Raw genomic sequence first — 23,465 nt, forward strand, 5'->3', positions numbered from 1 at the left:
GTATTCAGCAACAGGATGAGGGCCAATGGGCACAAACTGGAACAGAGGAGGTTCCACCTGAACATGAGGAAAAATTGGTTTACTTGGAGGATTACAGAGCTTTCACAGGCTGCCCAGGGAGGCTTTGGAGTCTGCATCTCTGGAGACATTCAGAACCTGCCTGGATGCCTTCTCTGCAAACTGTTCTAGGGGAACCTACTTTAGCAAGGGTTTGGACTGGATGATCTCCAAAGGTCCCTTCCTCCCCCCACTCTGCTGTCATTCTTTGATCATGTCCTTTCAGCTTGGGGCTGTGTTGGAAGCAGTTCCCCCCCACCTCTCCCATTTGGTTTTTTGGAAATCGGTAGCAGAGCAAGTGGAGATCAGGGTGGTAGTGGCCAGCTGGGAAGAACATCCCTTTTTTCTTACATGAGGTGGATGAACTGGGGGGATTTGATGTGTTGCAGCAAGAAAAAAAAAATAGCAAAAAGTGGGATCAGTCAGGGAGCAACTGTCCTGAGCTGGGATGTTTTCTGTAGAGGAACAGCATGTTGCCAATCTCTCACTTTCTTTATTATGTTGTGGGCTGGCTTACAGGAGAAAGAGAGAGGATTAAAGACCCATGGATGTCATGATTTGTGGGGGTCTCTCAAGGTTTTTTTGTTGTCCTGGATGCTCTGTTGTTTATGCTTTTTTTATAAATAATGCTGGATGCAGGAGGTGAGTAACGAAACTTGAGTGTGACAGAAAGAAATGGGACACATTTGGGACAGGAGAAAGGGAATTCAGAGCAATTTAAACATGGGAGGGAAATGGACTGCCAGGTAGCTCAGGAGGTTTGTTCAGTGTTGATAAATGTGCATGAGTGCATGTTGGGGAGAAAAATATTCACTGATCATAAAGCTTGCAAGGTTGCAAATTTAAATTGCAGAAAGTGCACAGGCTGCTCTCAAAAAAAAAAAAACCAAAAACAAACCCTGCTCAGGGACAAGAAGACCAGAGAAATTCATGGAGGCTTTTGGGAAGGTTGTAGACTGTGCACAGCTCTGGTCAGCCAGGTGTGAAGGAAGAAAAACAGGCACAGAGAATAGAAATAGAAATGATCACAGACCTGGAAAGCTCCCCTGTAGTGGCAGATGGAAGTTCAAGAAGAAGATTAATAAAATAAAATATTATAAGGGTGCATGGAACAAACAAGCCAGAGCATAGGGATCAGGAATATCCTTCGACATGGAAAATTCACAGGAATTGTGGTTTGGAAGTTCAGAGCAATAAAAGGGAATACTTTTCTCCACAGAGACCAAGATAAGCTCTGGGACTTGGTCCCCCAGAGAGGTGAAATAAAAACACACACAAAAAAAAAAAAAACAAAAAAAACTAAAAAAAACCCCAAAAACCCACCAAAAAAAAATTAAATGTTTATGGAGACAACAAAAATCTGGAAATTGCTGTCACAAAAGATAAAATGCATGGTGGTGGCTAAGAGGAGGTAGTTGTTGTGTGTAATAAATCCAAAGCTAATTTCTAACTGGAAATATTTTGAAGCTGAGGAGCACAAGGTCCCAGCTCACTCCTGTCTTGTCTCATGAGGGGCACAGTGTGGTGGAATTTGCCCATGCCTACTTTGGGCTGCTGGTAACATTTTAGACCTTCTGATTGTGCTGTGCCATTGTTAAAAAACCTGACTCAGTGAACACTGGCTCTGGTGTCCCTGCCCCACGCAGAAAGTTGGAACTAGATGATCTTTAAGGTTCCTTCCAACCCAAATCAGTCTGGGATTTTATGATTTTGTGCTGTATAGCAACATGAGCCAGGTCTGTGTTTGCATCTGAAGCTTGGATCCTCTTTGCAGAGTAGAGATGGAGATTTGGGCACATTTCTAAACTCAGCCTCATCACATTAATAACTTCTTATAACTTGAACCATTTTGGTTGTTCCTCCTCAGCATCATCTTCTCTAAGGCCAAGAGAAGGTCTGTCCTGTTGCTCTTTAATGCCAACCCACTGGGACAGACTCTCTGAAGGGGCATTTTTCATGTGCAGAAATGGTCTCTGGAAGAGCTGAGCTCCAGTTGTTAACACGACTGCTGCCCATCTGCTGCTGCCATCCCACCTGCTTTATTACAGAAGGTTTCTGCCCAGTGCTGGAGTCAATCCTGTGCACAGCTCCAAGGTTTTCACTCACTGGGCTTTTTCATGGCACGTTTCCAGTTCTGTAACAGCTCCCTGCGTCTGTCCTAGAGACTCTCTGATTGTTTCAGCCTGTGGTTTTTAGCAGCAGTCTAGAGGCAGTTGGCCATCTGGTTAGCATTAATCTACGGGAGGAGGTGACATGCTTACCTGCAGTAAAAGCACTTTCCTTTCCAGACAAGTCCTGTTAAGTGTCATGTTCATGTTGAGCTGATCTGAGGACATCCAGTTCTGGCAAGAGGGGAAACGAGGTGAAAATGGGATAGCTGGGACATGTTCCCTTCCCAGCTGTCCCCGAAGCTGGCGTCAGCAGCTGAAGTTGAGTTCTTCCTTGGAATTCTGTGTCTTGGAGGACACCATGAGATAGAAAGTACCTGCCTGCTGAGCCAGCATGGTGTGGCAGGCCACCACTCAGCCTCACTCTTTCATTTGGTTGGTAGCATTGGCTAAGCTCTCTCTTTTGGGAAATCCATTCCATTTTTTGAGCTTAAGTTTCATGGTAGTATTTGTGGGTACCACAGCCTAGCAGCTGTGTCCTGCTTTTCTCTAGGATAGAAATCACTTTTTACTCCTTAGTTAGAACAGCATCATGTTTTGGATTTAGTATGTAGCTTGGTATGAGAAGAGTGTTGATAATAAACCGATGTTTTTAGCTGTTGCTAAGAAATTAAGGAGCTCTCATCTCCCCGTGCTTTGCTGGCATGCAGGTGCACAGGAAGCTGGGAGGGAGCATAGCCAGAAGAATGGATCCAAACTGAACAATTAGGCAACATCATGGTCAGTTTATAGATGAGAACTAACCAGGAAGTTCCCTGTCTGCTGGGGCTGCAGATTCAGGGGTTTTCTCCTGTGGGATCACTACCCAAGGATGGTCTGGACATTGGTCAGCAGATGGTCAGCAGCTGCACTGTGACTCACTTGCTGCTGATAATTATTATTATATTTCAGTTATTTTGTTGGGTTTATCTCCACCCACAAGTCTTCACCTTCCCTGTTCTGTCCCTTATTCCCTGGGTTGCAGGGGAAGAGCAAGTGGCTGCATAGTATTTAGCTGTCTGCCAGGTTAAGCCACAACAAACTGCCCCATAAGAACATACATCTGGTTTCATTTTTCCTACAACAGAGCTGAGGGTACAATCAGGCCTCTCTGAGGGACATAGAAGGTTTGGAGGTCCATGAGAAATGTCCAGAAATGCCCCACACCCTGGAGCTCATAGATAGTCTGGGCATTGAGTGGGTACTTCCTGGGGCCAGAATTGTTTTTCAGACCCTAAAAGCTCACTGAGAGGAGCAAGCACTTCTTTTTCTGCTTTGCCCTCTTGCAGGGGGTCCTTGCTTCTTCAGTGGCTCCTTTGCTGGAAGAAATTCAACCCTTGCCTGCTGGCCAGTAGATGCTTTACAGTATGTACAGTATAGCATCAATAGGTTCTCTAAAGCATCCACAGACTATCTAAGCAAGGGTTGTCTTAAGAATGAAGTCCAAATAGACTCCAAGACAGAAAGAAAAATGTTTTTTAAACCTCACACAAAAGCAAAGGCTGATCTGGTGGAGTCCTGGTTGTGCTGGGGACCTGAAGAACTGTGTCAGGGAGATATGCAAGGTGGATTGGAGATCTCCACCCCACTCAGGATACAGCTGTTGCTGAATATCCTTCATTTATGGTTCAGCAGCTGGGGCTTTGCCTGGTGTTTTGTGGGACAGGTATCCAGTTCCTGATGGGATTTTAGCCAAGATGCAGCACCCAGTGTGGGTGTTGTGTTAATGGTGGGGGAAGAGCAGCATCACCACTTACTTAGGGGCTGTACGTGGGTGTCAGGCAGCACAGGGCTGTAGGAATGTCCTCTGCTGCCCCAGGGGATGCTCATTTGGCAGGATGGATCTGGACCTTCATGCTGGTTGTGGAAGGGACTCTGATGTGCAGTAATAGCACAAGGTCTGGCAAGTGGGGCTTCTTTTTTTAAAAGCAGTTTTTCTCCAGCTTCTCACAGTCACAGAGCTTGACTGATAGAGCTTCCCTGATGAGAGTTTCCAAAGAATTTGAGGGGTAATTTCCAAAGGAATTTGCAAACTCCTTGCATGATCAAGGAGTGGTTTGTGTGTGGTTTGCATGCTGCTGTTGTGTACTAACTTCAGGTCTCCACAGGAAAACTTCCAGTCTGCATCAGTCCTGCCTTTTGATTTTATGCTTTGGGTCTTACGCCTCAAAAATCTGGGACTCAATTTAGACCTCTTTGAAAATCAGGATTTCCTGGTCCATCATGGCTGATTGGAACTGGAATTCTCCTGAGTGGCAGTTTGCTTCATTTCCTTTTGCTTTGCTTTCTGACTAAAGTAGAAAAGTCATCTCCAGTACAATGAATTTAGTGCAGTCAGCAGCAATTCAGCCATGCTGATTTATCCAAACCATTCACCAAGAAGCACCCTGCTTCTCTGGAAGCCCTAGTGCCCCTGAATTTCATGTTGATTTTTTACTGTTGCCCATGAATGGTTGAAGGTTTTAGTTATTACTACCAGATGTTTTCACTCCCATGTCCTCAAGGTGATGCTGAGCTTCATTCTTCATCTGTCCTTGGAGGGCACCTGCATGGTGGTGGAGAGTTAGGGTTAGGGTTAGACCTCCAGCCTGAGGTCTCTGGGAGGGGTCTGGAAGGGGTTCTTGCAATAGCTGTAAATCAGGTTCCACTGTATTTACTTTTGTACAGTGTTTGTCTTGTGGGGGAAGTTGGCCATATGATTACAATAGATAGGTGTGAGGAAGAGGCCAGTAACATTTTTAACACCCAATCAATCCCTTGACACACTCTGATGCCATGTGCACCATGAATAATAATAATAATAACCACTGGACTTCAGTTATAGCTCACACTGAAGGTTCACTGGGGGAAGAGTAGATTAATAACTACAGTTATGGCTGTAGCAAGATGGCTCCTTTGTAGGACATAGTCTACAGTCATGTAAAAACCATGGATCATTAATATCAATATAGAACCACAGAATCATTCTGGTTGGACTTTTATGATCATTGAGTCCAACCATTAACCCAACTCCACTGAGTCCAGCACTAAATGTCCCTCAGCACCACCTCTACAATGCTTTTAAACCCCCACCAGGGATGGTGATTCAACCATCTCCCTGGGCAGCCTGTTCCAACCTTTGACAACCCTTTCAGTGCAGGAGTTTTTCCTAATATCCAGTCTAATCTAATATGCATTGCAGCCAGACATCATGAGCTTGATTCTTCCTTGCCCAAAGTCAGTCTTGTCAAGAGCTGAGAGCTATGGAGAACAGCATTAACTCAAGGGTGGTTGAGCCTACTATTTCCTCCAGAAAACCTTTTCCTTGTTCACTTCTTCCTTGTACTAACCCCAGAATAGGAATGCAGGTATTGGACATGAGCAGAGAGGACTTCTCAGGCATTTCCAATTCAGCATGAAAATAGTGAAGCCAGCAGTGCTGCTCAGCAGGCAAGACTTGAGCATGCATCTGGTCTGGGGTATTGCAGGGCTCCATGAGCCCTTTCCTTTGGGACAGTGATGTTAAGGTACCTGTTTTCTAGGGAATGGGAAGCTTTGATCCTGGTCCTGGGGGATGGTGCTTTGATCAGAACAGAAATGTTGTGTGATATCAGGAGGCCAAGACAGCTGTTATGGGGCAGTGTGGAGCATAAGGTATTTTGGATTGGCTTTATTGAGAAGGAACCTTGCCTTTGAGCTGACTGCTCTAAGCCTGCAAACTGCAACATCTCCTGGAGATCTGAGATCACCTGGTCATAGTACAAATAGACATTTTGATTACTTCAGAGCAAAAAAAAAAAGACCAAGACTGTGGAAATAGAGAGAAGGAGCAAAAATTCCCTGCCTTGCTGGAGATTGGGCCAGAGGCCTTGATTATAGCCCGTGCTCTTGTCCTTGGAAGGTCTGACAAGGGAGTTATGGAAAGACTTTAAGAGTTAGGAGCTTATAGAGTTCTAAGGAAAAAAAAAAACTGGTTGTGAAAAAAACAGGTTTTCCAGCCAAAGCTGAGAGAATAAGATTGCCAAGCACAGGACAGTGTCAGTGTTTAGTCATGAGTATAAAAAACACCAAGCCTTGAGCCTGGCCATTTTGTAGAAAACATTGCAAATACAGAAAATGCCTACACTGATGAACTGAGTTTGTGGACACCCAGCGTGGGAGCCACCAGACAGGGTTCTGGAGTGTGATTCATTTGACCTGTCCCAAATAGAGGTGTGGGGTGGGATGGAGTGACTGTCTTTGTAGGGGTTCGAGGAGGACTGGATGCCCTGCTCAGATCCATTAGCCCATATTTTAGGTTCCTGTGTTTGCATAGATGTTAATTTTTCCAGCTATTTAGTGGAGAGGAACAGTTGCATGTTGAAGTGATGGTTAACAAAACAATTTATGTTCCAGTAGACATGAACATGATAAGGAGCAGCTAAAAGCTGGAGTGAGATCCTCCTGGGGGCAACCAGTCCTGGTCCTTAGGGAACAGCAGTGATGCTGTGGGATGAGCAGTGGGAGAGACACAGGGTACCTGTGGCTTGTAACTTCACCCAAAACATAAGAAAAGGATGTAGTGATGAGGAAGGGATATTCCTTGGTCTGTCATCCCCCTGCAAATATTGTCTGCAAAGGCAGAGCAACAGGGTAAGGCCCTACACTTGTGCATCAAGGGAAGTTTCTTGTTTCAGCTTCTGTTTTTGAAGGGTTGAGGCAGCTGAGTGCCCAGTCAGTAGCACAGCTCTGCCCTGGGTGCATTAGCCACGTAGGAAAACTCTGTGCTCACAGGGCAACCTCTGGTGGTATAAAAACATGAGCTATGAACATACACAGCATGTATACTGCCCTCCAGGACAGGCAGTGCAATCCAGGAATTCAGAAGAGTGTAAAGCATCCCAGCAGATAGGATCACCCATGGGAGAAGGTCCCATGTGGAGACATGATGGAAAAAATGAACTTTGCATCAGTGCCAGGGAGATGAGTGAAGATTTTTAAAGGAAACATTGGCACTTTGTGTGCATGCCAAAATGGCAAAAATCAAATTCTTCCAGAGGTTAGGAGTGTCCTTCCCACTTTCTCACTCATCTAGAGTCTGGCAGGTTTCCCTTTTCCCATGGACCACCCTCCTGACTCTGCAGACTGCTTCTAGGATGGAGGCAGCCCTGGGAGCTGTCAGTCTCAGAGGTGCCACAAGGTGAGGAGATCCTGCAAGAGCAAAAGGGGACACCAGTGATGAGCCATCCCATCTGGGGGTGATGGATATGAGGAACACTGTGGTTCCTCATGGTCCTGGGGAGAAGATGCTTCAAGCTGAAGAGCTCAAAGTGGCATTTTCCAGTTTCCGTGGATGCAAATATCAGGGCTGGGGGAATTGTGGCAGAGTCTGTAGGAGCTGAGCCAACTCTCCCCTTCTCCCAGAGATTCAGAGCAGGCCCTGGATCTGGGAGCAGAAAGGGAACTGTGTCTGAATCACACATTGACATCACCAGGAGGGCTGCAGCTCTCTGACTCACGTCAGAGCTGACTTGATATGGTTACAGGAGGCTGCATGGCTTTTAATATTCTGGCAGAGCTGATACAGTGGCAGAAAAAATTATTCATGGATCAAAAAAAGAAAGGAATTATCAGTACAAAGTGTCACGATCATCTCTGTTCTACCTCAAGGTTGAAAGGATTTGCCAGCTGCGGCACATGAGAAACAGCTTGAAGAAACACCAACAAAAAATGCACTGATTATTCTTGAAAGACCATTGCAATTCACACCAATATATCACTTACTACAAAGGGGAAAGTGGGTCCCCAGCCCTCTGCTGCCTCAGAGGCAGCTCCTCTGGAACAAGAGGCATCACAGCAGTCGTGTGCTTCATCTCACTGGAAAAAAGGTTGAGGGGAGCAGAGGAGCTGCTAGTGATGAGGCTGTGATTTAGAGACCCCAAACCTTTTTTCCCTGTGGAGGACAGTGATGGAGTGACAAGTTCCTGGGGGACATGGTGGTTCTTGCCCTGTGCATGTTCCCTGTGGAAAATCAAACTTGGACAGCCACAAGCTGATGCCACACTGAATGTTGAGTCCTGTGGTGGGAGCTTATTGGTAAAAAGGGAGAAGAGAAAATTACCTTAATGCTCTTCACCAGAGGCTGTTTAATGTTGAGTGTTAGATTTCAGCAAGGAGAGTCTTGCCTGTGAAGCCATGGATGGGTGCAATAGTCCACTAGTTCCACTGGTAGAAGAAAATTGGAATGTATACAAAACATTTGTTGGTGTGTGCTGGACGTGCTGTGAAAGCCTTTGGAATAGATGACTACAGGAGAGGGATTTATGGAAGTTACTTTCCTTGACACTGTGTCTAAAGTCCTTCAGATGACCCCAAGCTAATTAAAACATGTCCACACAGTATTATCTTTATAATAGCCTTGTATCATTAAACTTCTGCCTTTTTTGCAAGTTGTTCACTCAGCTGATCCATTTGTAATTAAAACACTTTGTAAATATTCATTAGCTTTGCTGAAGAACATCCCTTATGGTACCCAGGAGGGGCCAAGGGATCAGGGCACTTGATGTGGGCACCTTTGGAGCTCTGAGGTGCTGGGGGACCCTCAGGAGTTCTACCACAAGAGCCCCAGAGCAGCTGCTGGTGACATCAGAGCAGCTGCTGGTGACATCAGAGCAGCTGCTTGTGACATCACCCAGCAGCAAACATCCCAGCAAAACCTTTGCTGGGAACAACTTTGGTTTCTGTGGTCACCCCTGTGCTGATCAGATTGCCCCACAGGGCAAGGGACAGAGATCCCATCCCTGCAGGGTGAGGCGGGCAAGGTCCTGTGCAGGAGAACTTTATGGCTGGGTGTTTGCTTTCCCCCCAGAATTCTGTATTTTTCCAGGAATTGAGTGATGGCTGCACAAGCTGCTGCTTTTCACCCCACAGCTTCAATCTTTGGGGGGCAAAGTCAGCATCCGGGAGGGAGCCTTTGGGTACCAGGGGTTTCCAAAGACCCCTGATAAGACTTAGCAGCCCATGGGATGCTGAATCTGCTACTGAGTCTCTTGTTATCTTCAGTCACCAGTGCTGTGTGTGAGGATGGCAGCTGGTGGGAGGGGGGGAGGGGATGTCAGAAATATTTGAATTTCTGCACTAAGCCAGTGTTATGTGGTGCTGCTGAAAAGCTGCAGATGCAGAGTCCCACGGTGTGGGTTTTGCAGTCTCTTCTCAGAGCAGGACCTTGCTTTTAAACGAAAAACTTCACTCTTCAAATAGAAAAAACACAGTAAATTATACAGCCACTTGATAATTATTTTTTAGTGCTGCTGCTAAAAAAGCCCCATTAAAAGCCTGTAAGTCATCACAGAGTGCTGTCAGGCTACCACACACGGGGATTTTATTTCCAGCTGCATTTTATTTCCTAATTTTGGCGGGCCAGAGCCTTGAGACCAGAGAGTAAATATTTACATCTCTATTTATCTTGATATTTCTGCCTTCTGTGTGGTGGGAGCAGAGCAGGAGGTGGGGGCAGACAGGGCTACCAGCTCAGCTCAGTGGTCCCTGAGGGCCGTGGGGTGCCCAGTGGAGCATCACTTGGGGACACCCCACTGGTGTCACCTTGGGATTTAGCCAGGACACTTTGGAAAGCTGTGATGCCAAAGCCACCACGTGGCTCGACGTGCCAGGCTCTGGCTGTGTGCCAGCCCATAGGTGCAGAGGCAAACAGGGGGAAAGGATACCCCCCAGTCTTAATTATGACTTTTGAAGCTTTGCCTAATTACAGTGTTTCTCTTAAGACAACGACAAAATATTTATGAGTGGGACTTTTTATTCTCCTTGTAATCAGTGACATAAATAGGTAACACCTTTATAAAGAGTTAATAAAAAGGTGTCAACACAAGCTTGAGCACAAACTATTGAGGAGTGTGCAGTAAAACATTCCTGTGTTTATTGTATTAATTGAATATTCATGAGATGCCAATTTAAATTACAGTTCACAACTGTTGCTGTGTCTAATGAATAATTTAAACAAGTGTGGCCAAAGAGATTTCAACGCTGCATTAGCAAACTGCAAGGGATTAAGCAACAGAGAATTTATAATTAGCTTTGTATATCCTATAATAAATTCATTGGAAAGATGGTTTTAATTATCCCGCATGTTAATTGAGAACTCAGTGCATTAATTTTCCATTGAAAAGTAACCCTTTCTTCCCAGATAATATATTTGTCTCCTGCACCTGAGGAAGAGGAGACTACAGGTGTGGAATAGGTTGATCTTGGCAGATCTTGTCCATCATGACACAGCATTTGTGTCTTCCTGCCTGGGCTCTGCAGGAATTACTTGTTTGCATTTCCAGCTGGGGATGCTGAGACAAACAAGATCAAATCCCTCCCATCCAGGCTGGATCTCAGAATCCTGCTGTAGCTTCTCTCGGGCCTGTCTGCTGTGGCCTCTTAGATCTGCTTCTGCCTCCTTGGAAAATCTTGGCTATTCCTGGAAAGCCAGTCCATGGGAGTGATGCAAGTTTTTGGCAGTCATCTTCTATGAGCAGCTTTAAGGTTTCATTTAAAAAAATTAGGATGCATGTAAGTAAGACTCCAGACCCCCAAGTTCGAGCTGAGGTTGCTGCATTTTTTCTTTTTTTTTTTTTTTTTTTTTTTTTTTGAGCAGAACAGGAATAGGTTTTTTTTTCTCTGTTTTTGAAGTGGGTTTATGAAGTGGGTTTTCTTGGGGGCTGTAGAGTTCCTGCTTCTCATCCCACAGCTGCTGGTGGTATCCAAGGGAAAATGATGTCCTCAGGAGCAGAGACATCCAAGATCCCTGTCAGTTGTGACCTGCCAAGGAGGTGCAAAGCCCTGGAGGGCAAATGTTGTCTGTGCTCCCCCCTCCACCTGCTTCCCCAGCCCCTGGGCACTCTTTACCGTGCTGTTTGGTACAGCCAATCCATACATACAGAGAGAGTCTGAGCTCTTGAGGAACCTGAACCTTTGTGCTGAAACTCACTGGCCGGCAAAAAACTGGGAAGTATTTGAGGGAACACAAATCCTTAAACCTACACGAAGCCTCCTGTGTTTGCAGCTCGGCTGGAGAACTTGGGAAGTGTCTTTGGGTGCACTTTGTAGAGGGAAATGCTTCCTTTCCAGGTGGTTTTGTTTAATTCCAGGTCAACAGGTTAATGAGATCTCTGGGATGTGCTATTTGATCTGGAATGTAAACATTGCCTTGGCATCCATCCTTAATGTCTGATCAGATGGAAATGCAAATGCTGCTCTGAGCGTGGCACAGCACCCAAAATATTTGGGTGACACATGTAAGACAAAATAGCGATCATTTGTATTTTTGAAAAGCTTTGTATTTTTGAAAAGCCTAATTGGAATGTTTTCCTTCGCCTTTGAGTCTTGCCACATCTATCAAATCCAACAGCTTGGCACCCAGGGCAAGGTGCCTGAGGCTGCTGGAAGCTCTTTGGGCTCCCTTGGGAGCACAGAAAAACGTGGGGCTCTCAGGAGCTACCAGTGTGGCAGAGGCAGCACAGAGACTTCCTCTAAGGCTTTAATTGCTGGTTTAGTGCCTCTGTCTTTGCAGTGAGTGGAGTTCTTTAAGTTGGTGAATGGAGAGCATCCCTGTAAGGCAGTACAATGTCATTGACATTTATTGATTGAACCTTGGGACTCCATTGATCAACCACCCCAGTGCCAGCATGTAATCCCAGTGGAAAAAAATCAAACCTTTAATGGGGTCATGCTTTACACTCGGTTTTCCACTTGGGGTTACATGGTTTGGGAGGGAAGGAAGTGGTTTTGATGGCCTGAATCTCTGCTGTACATCTGTTAAATAAAGGCTGGCAGCAGGAACACTTGTTATAGTGGCAATCCAATCCTGGGCAGACCCAAGCCTCATTAAATATGGCATATTGCACCTCCAGGAATGGAGTGTCTTGCTGTTAGAAGGCAAGGAAGGAATCTCTCAGTTGTCTGTTATGTGTCATGAAGGAGCCCAGCAAGACAGAGATGCTGCTGGACTGAATATTCTTTCACTGCTCCTCCTTCCCCCACTGCAGCAAATCAGATAACCCAGACTGTGCAGAATGGGCAGCACAGCAGGCAGGTTAAGAAAACACTTCCTGAACTTGTATGCATTCCATTCTGCATTTCTGGTAGGTTTTTATATCTCTGTAGTTTGTGTTGGAATAGCAGTTCTATTAGACATCAAATAAATGAGAAGGGTTTGTCCTTGCTCAGAGTCAGAACAGAAGTTACAGCACCTGGATTCTGTGGCAGGATTTGCTGCTTGAGTTTCTCTTCTCTGTTCCCTTCTGCAATTAGTTTTGTGCAGACAGAGTAATTTGGGCTTTTTGCACCTGTTATAAAAGTGTTCATCATTTGCTATAGTTAAAGTTGAGCAGGTAATAGATGTTGCCTTCTGTTAATGGTGCATGGTGCAGCAGTCATGGCACACCTTGAAGCTCTTGGAGGTTCCACTCTGCACAGTGGTGCATGGCCTGATCATCACTTTGCTGACAGGGAGCTGCCATGCAGGGAATAGAATCAGATATTTTTTTGTTGGAAAAGACTTTAGAGATCATCAAGTCCAACTGTTAACCCAGCACATCCAAGGCCACCACTAACCCATGTCCCTCAGCACCACTGAAAGACCTCCAGAGATTGGGACTCCACCACTGCCCTGGGCAGCCTGGGCCAGGGCCTGACAACCCTTTCAGGGAACAAACTGTTCCTCATATCCAATCTAAACCTCCTCTTGGGGCCATTTCCTCTTCTCCTGTCACTGATGAGATGGGAGAAGAGACCAAACCCCTCCTGGCTCCAACCTCCTCTCAGGGGGTTGCAGAGATCCAGAAGGTCTCCCCTCAGCCTCCTCTACTCCAGGATCAACACCCCCAGCTCCTTCAGCCCCTCATGGGCAGACTTTGTGCTCCAGACCCTTCCCCAGCTCCATTCCCTTCTCTGGACACACTCCAGCCCCTCAGTGCAATTCCTGTCTCCAATTGCTCTGGCAGAGTTTTAAAACTCAGTTTCCCAGGAAATATTCGGGCCCCAGGACCATCCTTCATCCCTGGATGCTTGTGTTCCCAGTGATAGGAGACACTTATGGAACACTTGTTACAATCCAACACAAAGATCCCAATGATACCTGGCTACTGGGGGGATGCTGGGGAGGAGGGCAAGAAGGGGGCAGCTCACTGCAGATGTGCAAGAGAAGTGATGTGGTTTGTCTGCAGATGTGGTGTCAGCACAGAGGGACTCAACTCTTCATGATTCCACAGGCATTTTTTCTAGTTCTTGAAAAGCAGGCTGTAAAACTTTGCAATCAAAAAGTGCTTTTTGGTTTTAATTCACAGTGTTTAATCCCACGGGGATGATTTTTCTGTGCAGTCTTCACATTTTCCTGTTGTGCTCTAAAATTACATCTTTTTTTTTTTTTTTTTCCTTCTTCTTTTTTTTAATGCTCCGTGCAATAAAACCCGGAGGCCTGACATTACTTCTAAGTCTATTGCTTTATGTGAGTGCAATATCTTAGAAGAACCAGGAGAGATATAAACCAAAGTGAGCTGGACTGTGCAGAGAGGCATCAATAAACTGCAGGAGCTGACAGGCAGGGACCAAGAAGTACCCTAGGAGAGGATGGACCCAAGGTGGCTTCAGGTCCAGCTGATGGGTGGAATGGTGGATGGATCAGTGGGGTGTAGAGCTGTAAGTAAGCTGGCTGGGTGTCCTGCTTTTAGCCAGGACAGAGCTAGTTTTCTTCTTAGCTAAGAGAGTGTTTTGGTTTGGATTTAGTATGGGATTTGGTATGAGAAGAACATTGATAATATACTGATGGGTTTAGTTGTTGCTAAGAAATCAAGGACTTCTCAACTCCCCCTGGTGCTTGAAACCACATCCCTGCTTCTCAGGAATCCATTTGCCTGTCTCAGATCCTCTCTTTGACCTGCAGGATGTCCTGGCTGGGCAGGTGATGGTTCCCTGGAGCGAAGAGCTCAGGATCAGAGCCATGTTCATGGGGAACCTTGGGCCCCCTGTAGCCCCACATAATGTCTGCTCTGTCATCCCAGCCCTGGGAAGCAGACAGTGGGTCCCACTGGGGAGATACTTATTTTCATGGACTGTTTCAACTCTGGCTCCTGAATCCATCTCCCCTCCAATATCCTTGAGATTAAAAAACAAAAGACAAAAATTAAATAAAACCTGCTCTCCTGCTGGAGGGTTTTTTTCCCCTTCTGTCCCCTGAGGGTAGCTTTGCTTCACCATCAGACCCATACAGTGCAACCAAAATACTCCCGGAGACAGTTTGTGTGTTCTTCCGTCCATCTCCAGTGCAGAGACAGAAATCTGGAGTAGAAAATTGTTCAAGGAGATCTTCAGACCCTTCCTGCCCCCAGGACAATCTGAGCCCCCAGTCCCCTCACCTCTATCCCTACAGATATTCCTCACCTACCCCCTTCTCTTCTTTGCCCCCCCTGAGCTGGTTCTCACTGGCTTTCCTCCTCTTGCCAACACCCACCAAGGAGGTGTGACAATTTTATTCAGTTTATACCCCTCCATGTGTTGGCAGGGGGTGTCTCAGAGTGTTGGGTTGTTTAATTACCTGTCTGATCCAGGGGAGTTCTGGGCCCAAGTTTTGGGACGTGTTGGTGTTCTGCCTGGATAAGCAGCAATTACCTACAAACAGATTTTACAAAATTGCTAAATAATGTATTCAGAAAACATGCTGGAAATTAATGGAACGGATTATTTGCAAACATGTTCACTGAGTTATCAGGCTTGTTCTCTCTCTGTAAAATAATGTATTAAAAAAAAAAAAAATTATTGAATACATTATTTACAGAGCATTCCCCAGCTGAGAGCTGCAGGAGCACTGATGGAGCACACGCAGCCTGGCAGCTTCCCCATGGCCAGGGGCAGCTTCCCCATGGCCAGGGGCAGACAGATGCCCAGTGCAGGACTCTGCTTCCATTTTGCTGGACCATTTTGCTCATCCCTGACCTCAGGAGAGGAAGTTTGGAGAGGGACGTGTGATGGGCCTCCCAAGAGAATAGACAGAGTGGTTGCTTTGCTTTCTTCTTTGGCTTCTTCTAAGACTTTTGCTGCCCCTGGTGAAGAGGCCAAATACCTGTAAAAAAGTTAGTGGAGAGGAATGAAGCTGTTCTGTGTACCCAAGTCATATCATGGTGCCTTGCTCTGGCAGTGAGGGATGATTTGGGGATGGAGGTGTAGACCCCCACACCTGGCCAGTCCTAGGGCAGCAGTGAAGGGAGTGGGACTGATGGGAACCCACCTCAGAATAACTTTTATGGAAGGGGAGAACTCTGAGCTCCTTGTGCCTGGGAGCTCCTCCCTCACCAGCTGAGGCTGCTCCTGCAGTATCCATCTTCTTGAGTTATTCCCAAGCCCATCCAATGCAGGGTTTATTCTTCCCTCAAGTCAGAGGGACACTGTGTGACACTGATGTGCATTCACCAGTGACAAGGCAGCTCAGGAGCATGAAGGAAGCCCAGGTCAGTGCAGGTGAGGGAGGTCTGCAGGAGGTCAGCTACAGGAAATGTCCCATGTGCAGTCGAGGTGTTGTTGTTTTCAAGGCTGTGTTGTTTCTCCATCATCACACAGCTGGTGAGATTGGGGACCCAGGGTGGGCCAAGACCCTACAGCAGTTTGATCTTCTTAAGAAGTGACATCCCAGCCAGAGGTGCAGGTCTGCAGTAGTGCTGAGGTAGAGGTCCAGCTACCTTGGGTTTGTCTTTTGACATCTGAAGATGCTTTAACACCAAAACCTTTTGCAATCTGTAGAATAACTCCACTAGCCCCAGAGAGAGAGAAGGAAGCTCACCATTGAAGCAGGACTTTGACATCATTGGCATTCCCTGGGGGTGGGATTGGCTGGATTTGGGACACTCGTGGACATCTCTGCTGTACAATCCTCAATAATTCTCTTGTTGGCAGGTGACCATGGTGGGGGGTTAGATGGCAGGAAAATACCAAGATTCCATTCATGCCATACCAAGTGCTCTGCTCCTTCAGGCTGTGCCCTTCCAGCCCTGGGAGTGATCAGAATGTTGAGTCTTTGCTGTTGGCCAAGCAGAGCCTCCATTCCCCTTCACACCCAGGAATTAGAGTGCTTCATCTTCCTGGTGAAGTATTAATTGTGTTGGGAGGATTCTTTCCCCAGGAGCAGCAGAATATCTTAATACAAGATCACAGCCTGCCAGAGAGCAGAATTCAGCTTGGTGGGCAGGTGCTTTCCCAAGCCCTCCCCCTGCCCACCAGGAGCTCAGAGCTGCTGGAAGCTTCTCCTTAAGGGGGGAAAAACATGCAGGCTGGAAAAGACCTGGAGCATTTTATGTATATCAGGAGCAAATGAAAAAACCAAAAACAAAACAATACAAAAAAAATTGAAGCCCCCAAACAACAAAACAACCCCATGGATGTGGAGACAAACAGTGGAACTCGGAGAAGCCGTGGGAGCATCATCTGGGGTCAGCTCTGTGGCTTTAGGGTGAAGCTTCATGTTCCAAAACATTGCAGTTGAAACTGCCAATATTCATTAGAAAGGTCAGGATTTGAAATTATGCAGCATTTAAAGCAGACGGTGAAACTTTCTTTCCTCACATATTCCTCAAATCCTCTTTAAGTCATCAGGCTGAGCTGCATGAAATAACTGACTGAGGAGCTCTCAGTACTGCTAATGCTGGTATTTAGTAATTCTTGGAACACTGAGGAGGCTCTGGAGGACTAGAAAAGAGCTAATGTGCAAATATTTAAAAAGGGAAACAGAACAGCCCAGGTAATTACAGACCTGTCAGTCTGTCATCAATCCTCAGCAAAATAATTGAGTGGCAGATCCAGGCCTCAATTAATAAAGAATTAAGGGAAGGTAATATAATTAATGCCAATCAACATGGGCTGATGAAAAATAAATCTTGTCAAACTAACTTGATATCTTTTTTGATGAGATTACAGGTTTGGGTGATAAAGGTAACGGTGTTAACATAATATACTTAGACAGCTGCAAGACATTTGACTTGGAAGCACAAAGTGCATTGAGAAATTGAACAACACACAATCAATGTTACCCAAGTTTGGTGGGTTGCTTGTCACTCTGATTCCCAGAATTTGTCATAGTTTTGCCAAAGAAATCATTAAATAATTGCCAGTGAGGAATGTAGGTGACACGGTGAGTAGGCAAGACAGAGGTGAAGAGCTTTTGGCATGGCCTGCTGATCCCCACCCTAAACTGATCCCAATCATGGATCTGCATTTGGACAGCCAGGATTGTCCCACCTGCAAAAAAAAAAACAACTTTCAGGATGAGGACTCCTGCCTGGCAAAGGGCTGGGAGATGTAGGGCAGAGCTGTGCTTCCCTGGTGGCTGGTGGAGGGAAGTCCAAAAAGCAGCTGTAGGAATGAGCAAGGTGGGAAGCTTGGAGAGAGTGCAGAGAACTGCTCCATGCTGTGGGTTTGGTTATGGTCTGCAAGTGCAGTCTGGTGAGGAATGGCATTGGAATGGGCTGCCCGGGGAGGGGGTGGATTCTCCATCCCTGGAGGTTTTTAAGAAGAGACTGGATGTGGCACTCAGTGCCATGGGCTGGGAACCACAGTGGTAATGGATCAAGGCTTGGACTTGGTGATCTCAGAGGTCCCTTCCAACCTGGCTGAGGGTTCTCTGTGAGACACCTTGGGTCTGGAAGGCAATGGGCTACAGAGCTCCAGGGCTGGCTGGGGGGGGCTTGGCCTTGCAGGTTCCATAGTGGGCTTGTTCCCAGGATTACCCCTGGGCCATGCAGCAGTCAATCCACATTCCTGGGCAAGCTTTGCATCCCAAGGGGCAGGAAGGATGGGCAGCACAGCTCCTGGCCTCCTCTGCTTCCCCACAGCTACCCCAGCTCTGTCCCTCTCCATCCCCCCTCCCATGGCTCCTGTGGCTCACAGCCATGTGTCACTTCCCCTGTCACCTCCACAAAGTGAGAAAGCTGATGGAACAGAGGCTGTGCCTTCAGACCTGCCCTGGGGCACTGCTGCCTGTCAGAAATACTCTTTATATCAGGTTGCCCAGAGAAGCTGTGGCTGCCCCATCCCTGGCAGTGTTCCAGCCCAGGTTGGATGGGGCTTGGAGCAACCTGGGCTGGTTGGAGGTGTCCCTGACCATGGCAGGGGAGTTGGGCACAATCCAAATCCTCCAATCCAAATCAGTCTGGGATTCTATGATTCTTTCTTTGCTGCCTGACTCTGAAGTTAAAGATGCTCCTTCAGCTCATGTTTGCAAAGTCAAGGCTATAAAACTTCCTTTTTTTTCCCCCCACTGTGTTTGATTAAGAAAACCTGAAATTTCAATATAGTTGCTCACAATTGCCAGGCTCCCTAAGCCAGTACCACCAGGTCCCACGGGATCCTGTGCTGCTCCCATTGCAGCTGGGTCCCCGGGACCTGGCAGGGAGCTGCTCAGTTCCTCTGGGGATCAGCAGCATCCAGGGAGGAGTCTCAACAAGTGCCAACTATGGCTGGGAACCCCACTGCATATAGAAAGCCTCTGCTGTATGCCAGATGCCCCCCATCCATGCAAAAATAAATGTTTTTCTTTTAAAATCCTTTCCTCTTGCTCCCCTTGTGTTCATAATAGGATGATCAGTGGAACCAAAGACATGGCTGTTACTTTAAAGGATAAATTAGTTTGACTCTTAACTCAATAATTAAAACTGTTATGGCTATGAGCCTGCAGGGATAATGTACTATTATTATAGTCATTTGTTTCAATTAAATGCTTACTGATTTTACAATAGCAGCTGGGCACCTGTGTGAGATCACTATTACTCTGAACAAGACATCTCAAATTCCAGCAGAAATTTGTCACCACACTAAAGCATTTTACATAGACCATGAAAGTTTATTAGGAGCAGTTACAAATCGGGAAGAGGAGGGGTGGTAATTGGGGATATATTTTCTTATCAGCTTCTCTCTCTCTCCTCCTCTTGCTTTCTTTTTTTTTTTTTTTTTGGTGACTGTAAGCATTTCAGCCATGGTGAAGCATTTGCATTTAAACTTCAGGAAAAGCCTGCTGGGAAAATTTTGCTTCACAGAGCTGTTCAGCAGAAACTGTCTCTCCCTGGTTGATTGTGGTTGTAGTGACTTGTTCCTGGGAGTCAACCCAATGAGAGGGAAACTGTGCTACCCCTGGAGGAGCTGCTCCCCTAGCCCTGGGGGGAAGACCCCAGGCAGGGAAGGCTCCAGGACTTCTGCTTCTGGGGATTTCACCTGGGAGTAGTCATAGGACCATGGAGTGGTTTGGGTGGGAAGGGATCTTTAAAGCTCAACCTGCAGTGAGCAGGAGGATTCAACTAGAATCCTTCAACTAGGGGAAGTTCAACATCTTCAGCTAAGTAAGGTTGCTCAGACCTTGTCCAACCTGACCGTGGATGGTTCAAGGGCTGGGGCTTGTACTACCCCTCTGGGTAACCTGGGCCAGTGTCTCACCACCCTCATTTTAAAGCATTTCTTCCATCTAGTCTGAATCTCCTCTCAGTTTAACCCCATCGCCCCTTCTCCTATCACTACAGGTCCTGGGAAAAAGTTTGTCCCTGTCTTCCTTACAGGCCCTCTTTAAGTACTGAGAGGCCATTATAAGGTGTCCTTGGAGCCTTCTGTTCTCCTGGGTGAACTTTCTCAGCCTTTCCCCACAGGACAGATGCTCCAGCCCTCAGATTATCTCCACGGCCCCATATCCTTCTTGGGCTGGGGACACCAAAACTGGACCTGCAGGAAGGTCTCCCCAGAGTTTAGCAGATGGGGAGAGAGGATCACCTCCCTCTCCCTGCTGGTCACGCTGCTGGGGATGGAGCCCAGGACATAGTTGGTTTCTTCCTTTCCTGCACATCCATGAGTTCTTCAGCACAGATCCCACCCAGTGTTGCAGCCACGTGTGCAGCAAGGGCAAAACATGGCATGGGAACAATAACCCAGAGCCTCTGAATTTGGACTTCTGCCACCAAAACATCTTCAAAATATCTTCAATGTGAGGCCAGGACCAAGGAAAGCAGGAGAAGGACAAAAATCCCATGCAAAATGAAGGCAGAAGGTGGTTATGGGGTTGCCTCAAGGCTTCAGTTGGGGAGCAGGGTTTGGCAGGAGGACATTGAACAGCAGCAACCACCCAGATGCCTCAGCTCTGCTTCTGGTGCCATAAACTCTATTGCTGCCATTTTCATATTGATTCTGGGGAATTGTTGACTTGAAGCTCCACTTGGCATGTTTGGAAACATTCTCTTGGCTTTCAGAGTGCCCCTGTCCCCAGCCAGTCCCTTCCTCATGGCATTTTGTCACTCGTGCTGGGTTACCCTGCTCCCCAGAAACAAGGGGCATGGAGCATGTACCCATCTGTCAGCATGCTTTTCTCTTCTCTTTAGGATTAAGTGGAGCATTTATAGCTCTGATATACATATTCATTTTTTAAAAAATGAAACGGGGAAAAAAAAAGCTTTCTTTGAGTTAGCACAGCCTTTGGGAATCTGCTAAGTAAGATGCACTTAATTACCTTAGCTATGACTACATCACATTTCACTCATGTTTCCTCTGAGATACAAACCAGCTTTGCAGCAGAGGCTGCAAACATGTCCTGAGCCTTTTGCAGCACCTTGCAGCAAGCTCTGAATGCTCAGAATGGAGATAGGACCTGACCTGGCTCTTTCTTGGAGCTGCTTCTCCTGCTGATCACGTTGGCAGGGGGGTTGTTTAATTAGGTGTGGGCTCCCATTGGGCTCAGCAGGGATGTTGGGTGCTCTGTGGAGGGATGCAGCCCCAGGGACCCCCTGGCAGGGATTGCATCCCTCAGGACCTGTGTGCCGTGGGAGAAGAGAGTTTGTTTTTGCAGAAGGAACATTGCATTCTCACTTTGGGTTGCCTCATTGCAGTTTTGTTCATAATTTACTTGCCTAGTTAGGCTGTTTGCTGCAGGGCAGCATCTCTGAATCCTTCTGGGTCTCTCTTTTCTTGGGTCTCTCTTTGGGGGCACAGATGGGAAATCTGTGGTGGATTATGGAAATCCACTTTGGGTGCCCAGTCAAAGCCCCCGAGATAGTTCAGTGTCTGCAGGATCTTGCAGCAGAAGGCAGGACTGACCCTTTCCCCAGCCCCAGCAAAGGCCATCCCCACCCTAAAGCCCTTGGGGAAGTGCTGGGGCTGCACACAAGCCTCTCACCTTCATTTTGATCCCATAATTTTTCCATCTGGAGAACACAAATGGCTTTTCCACCACTTGCTCGCTCTGGTCCATGGGACAGTGGGAGTGGGGGGGGAGGTGGCAGCCTGGCATGTTGTTCCAAAACTGAATTTTTTATAAAATAAAATTTTAAAAATTAAAATAAAAAAACCAAACAAACAACAAACCTGAAGAGAAGCTTAAGGAGTGGTAAGTGGTGGAGTCAGATTCTACTCCTCCAGAAAGCAGGGTCTCACATGGGGAGCATTGTCACATGTGTCCTTCTGTAAAACCTCCTGGCCAGGGTGGAAGGAGATGGAGATCTGGGAGAGGGAGGGGAAAGGACAGAACCAGCAATATTCAGCAAAGGTTTTAATTAAAAACACCAGGTTTTAATCCTATAAAGAAACATCTGCTTGGGAGGAGCCTTCTGGGCTAAGACAGCCTTGAGGGAGGGGATGTCCCAGGAAAAGGGATCTCCACTTTTTAAGAGATTGGGTTGCTGTCAGCAGGAGGTTTCTGTGTGGCTTCTGTGAGCCTGGGCTCAGCTTTCTGGTTTTTTCCTACCAATTTGTGTAAGCATTTCCAGCACATGTCCCATATCCATAATTGCACTCCTGGACTTGTTCTGCTCTGATGCATAAATAACATGCACTGTAAAGAAAAAAGTGTATGATTACACATTTAATGGATAAACAGAGCTGTTGTGGCCTATTGGCCACACAATAAAAGTTTCCAAACAAATTGTCTTTATACAGTGTTTACCCAAGAGACTGCCAGGGCTGCAAATGTGAACAAACTACTTTAAATTTTAAAATTTTTAAGCCACATTTCATAGCCTTCCCCATTTCTAAACCACCCATCTCCTAAACTTTTTCTGCATTTAAATTTAAAATAAGGACAATAAACTATTCTCTTTCTTTAGCAGCTGGCAGATCTTCTCCAACATTCTGGATTAAACTGACAAAATCCAAGACAAATGTACCTTTTGCACTGGAGTTTGGGAAGGAACTTGCTGCCCTGTCTCCACACCTTGCAGGCTCCCATTGCTGCCTCTCTCACCCATGACCATTCCTACAGTGTTTGCATATTGGATTAAAAAATGCAAAATTTCTTTGCATCAGATGGTGCAAAAAGAGTTTTGCATCTCTGATGCTGCCCAGTGGTCCTGCATCAAGATGGTTCAGCCCCATCTTTACTGGCCACAGCAGGCACATCCTCAATGCCTTTTTGGACAAGATTTCCTAGAGTGGCAAAAGGCCAGTCTGCTGCAATAAAGCAGTTTTTAAGGGCACAGAAAACCTACCACATGCAGGCAGCAGTAAGTTTTTTTCTGCTCCACAATGGACTGAAGCCAGCCCTGCTGCCTTTGTACACTGATGTTTCCTTGCAGCCTCCAAAGGCATCAGGGCATCAGTTCAGCCTAAGTCAGCCTCAGTCAGGCTCCTTGTGCTGTTAAAATTCAGATTATTTTCCTTCTGTGAATTAAATCCACGTACTTTGTCATTAATACAGAAGAAGTGCAGATCTAGGAAAATCTGGTCCCCTGCCACACAATCTTGCCTCACCATGAGCCTGCATCACTGATGTATCAGGGATGGGTGTCCCCAAGCACCTTGGCACATGTCCCAGTGCTCAGTGATGGCCTCAGATCTGCAGCAGCAGGGCTGGGCCCCAGAAATACCTGGGACATTGCAACACCCTCTCTTCTCCCAGTCATTTGGCAAAAAAAATGAGATTTTTTTGCCATTTCTCATTTCTGACCTTTTCTTTCAGAGCTCTGGTAGGTGCCAGACACCACTGGTCCCTGAGACAGGCAGGGGCTCCTCCTGGACACACAGACCTGTGCACAAACCCCAACCTAGAACCTCTCTGTAGTCCCCATGGGCAGGGTGGTGGCAGGAACAGAGCCCCTGCTGCATGGCACTCGTTTCTTGCTCTTGGCTTGTTTGGAAAGGGGGACACAGGGAAGACTTTACCAGCTGTGTCAAAGAACTTTAAATCAGGTTATAAGAGCTCACAGGAAAGTGATTTGACAGTATGAGAAATAAATAAATAAATACATCCGTACCTTTTGGTTTTTTTTTAAATTACAAAGTGCTGTTCTCCTAACC

The 23,465-nt window shown here is 46.6% G+C and overlaps 1 protein-coding gene across 1 annotated transcript in view; it reads left to right on the forward strand.

Moving 5' to 3' along the window:
• Positions 1-23,465, forward strand: part of TOX2 (TOX high mobility group box family member 2) — a 144,063-nt gene that overhangs the window by 95,798 nt on the left and 24,800 nt on the right. The window lies entirely within an intron of this gene.

This window comes from Heliangelus exortis, chromosome 16, assembly GCF_036169615.1.
Source record: "Heliangelus exortis chromosome 16, bHelExo1.hap1, whole genome shotgun sequence".
Lineage (NCBI taxonomy): Eukaryota > Metazoa > Chordata > Aves > Apodiformes > Trochilidae > Heliangelus > Heliangelus exortis.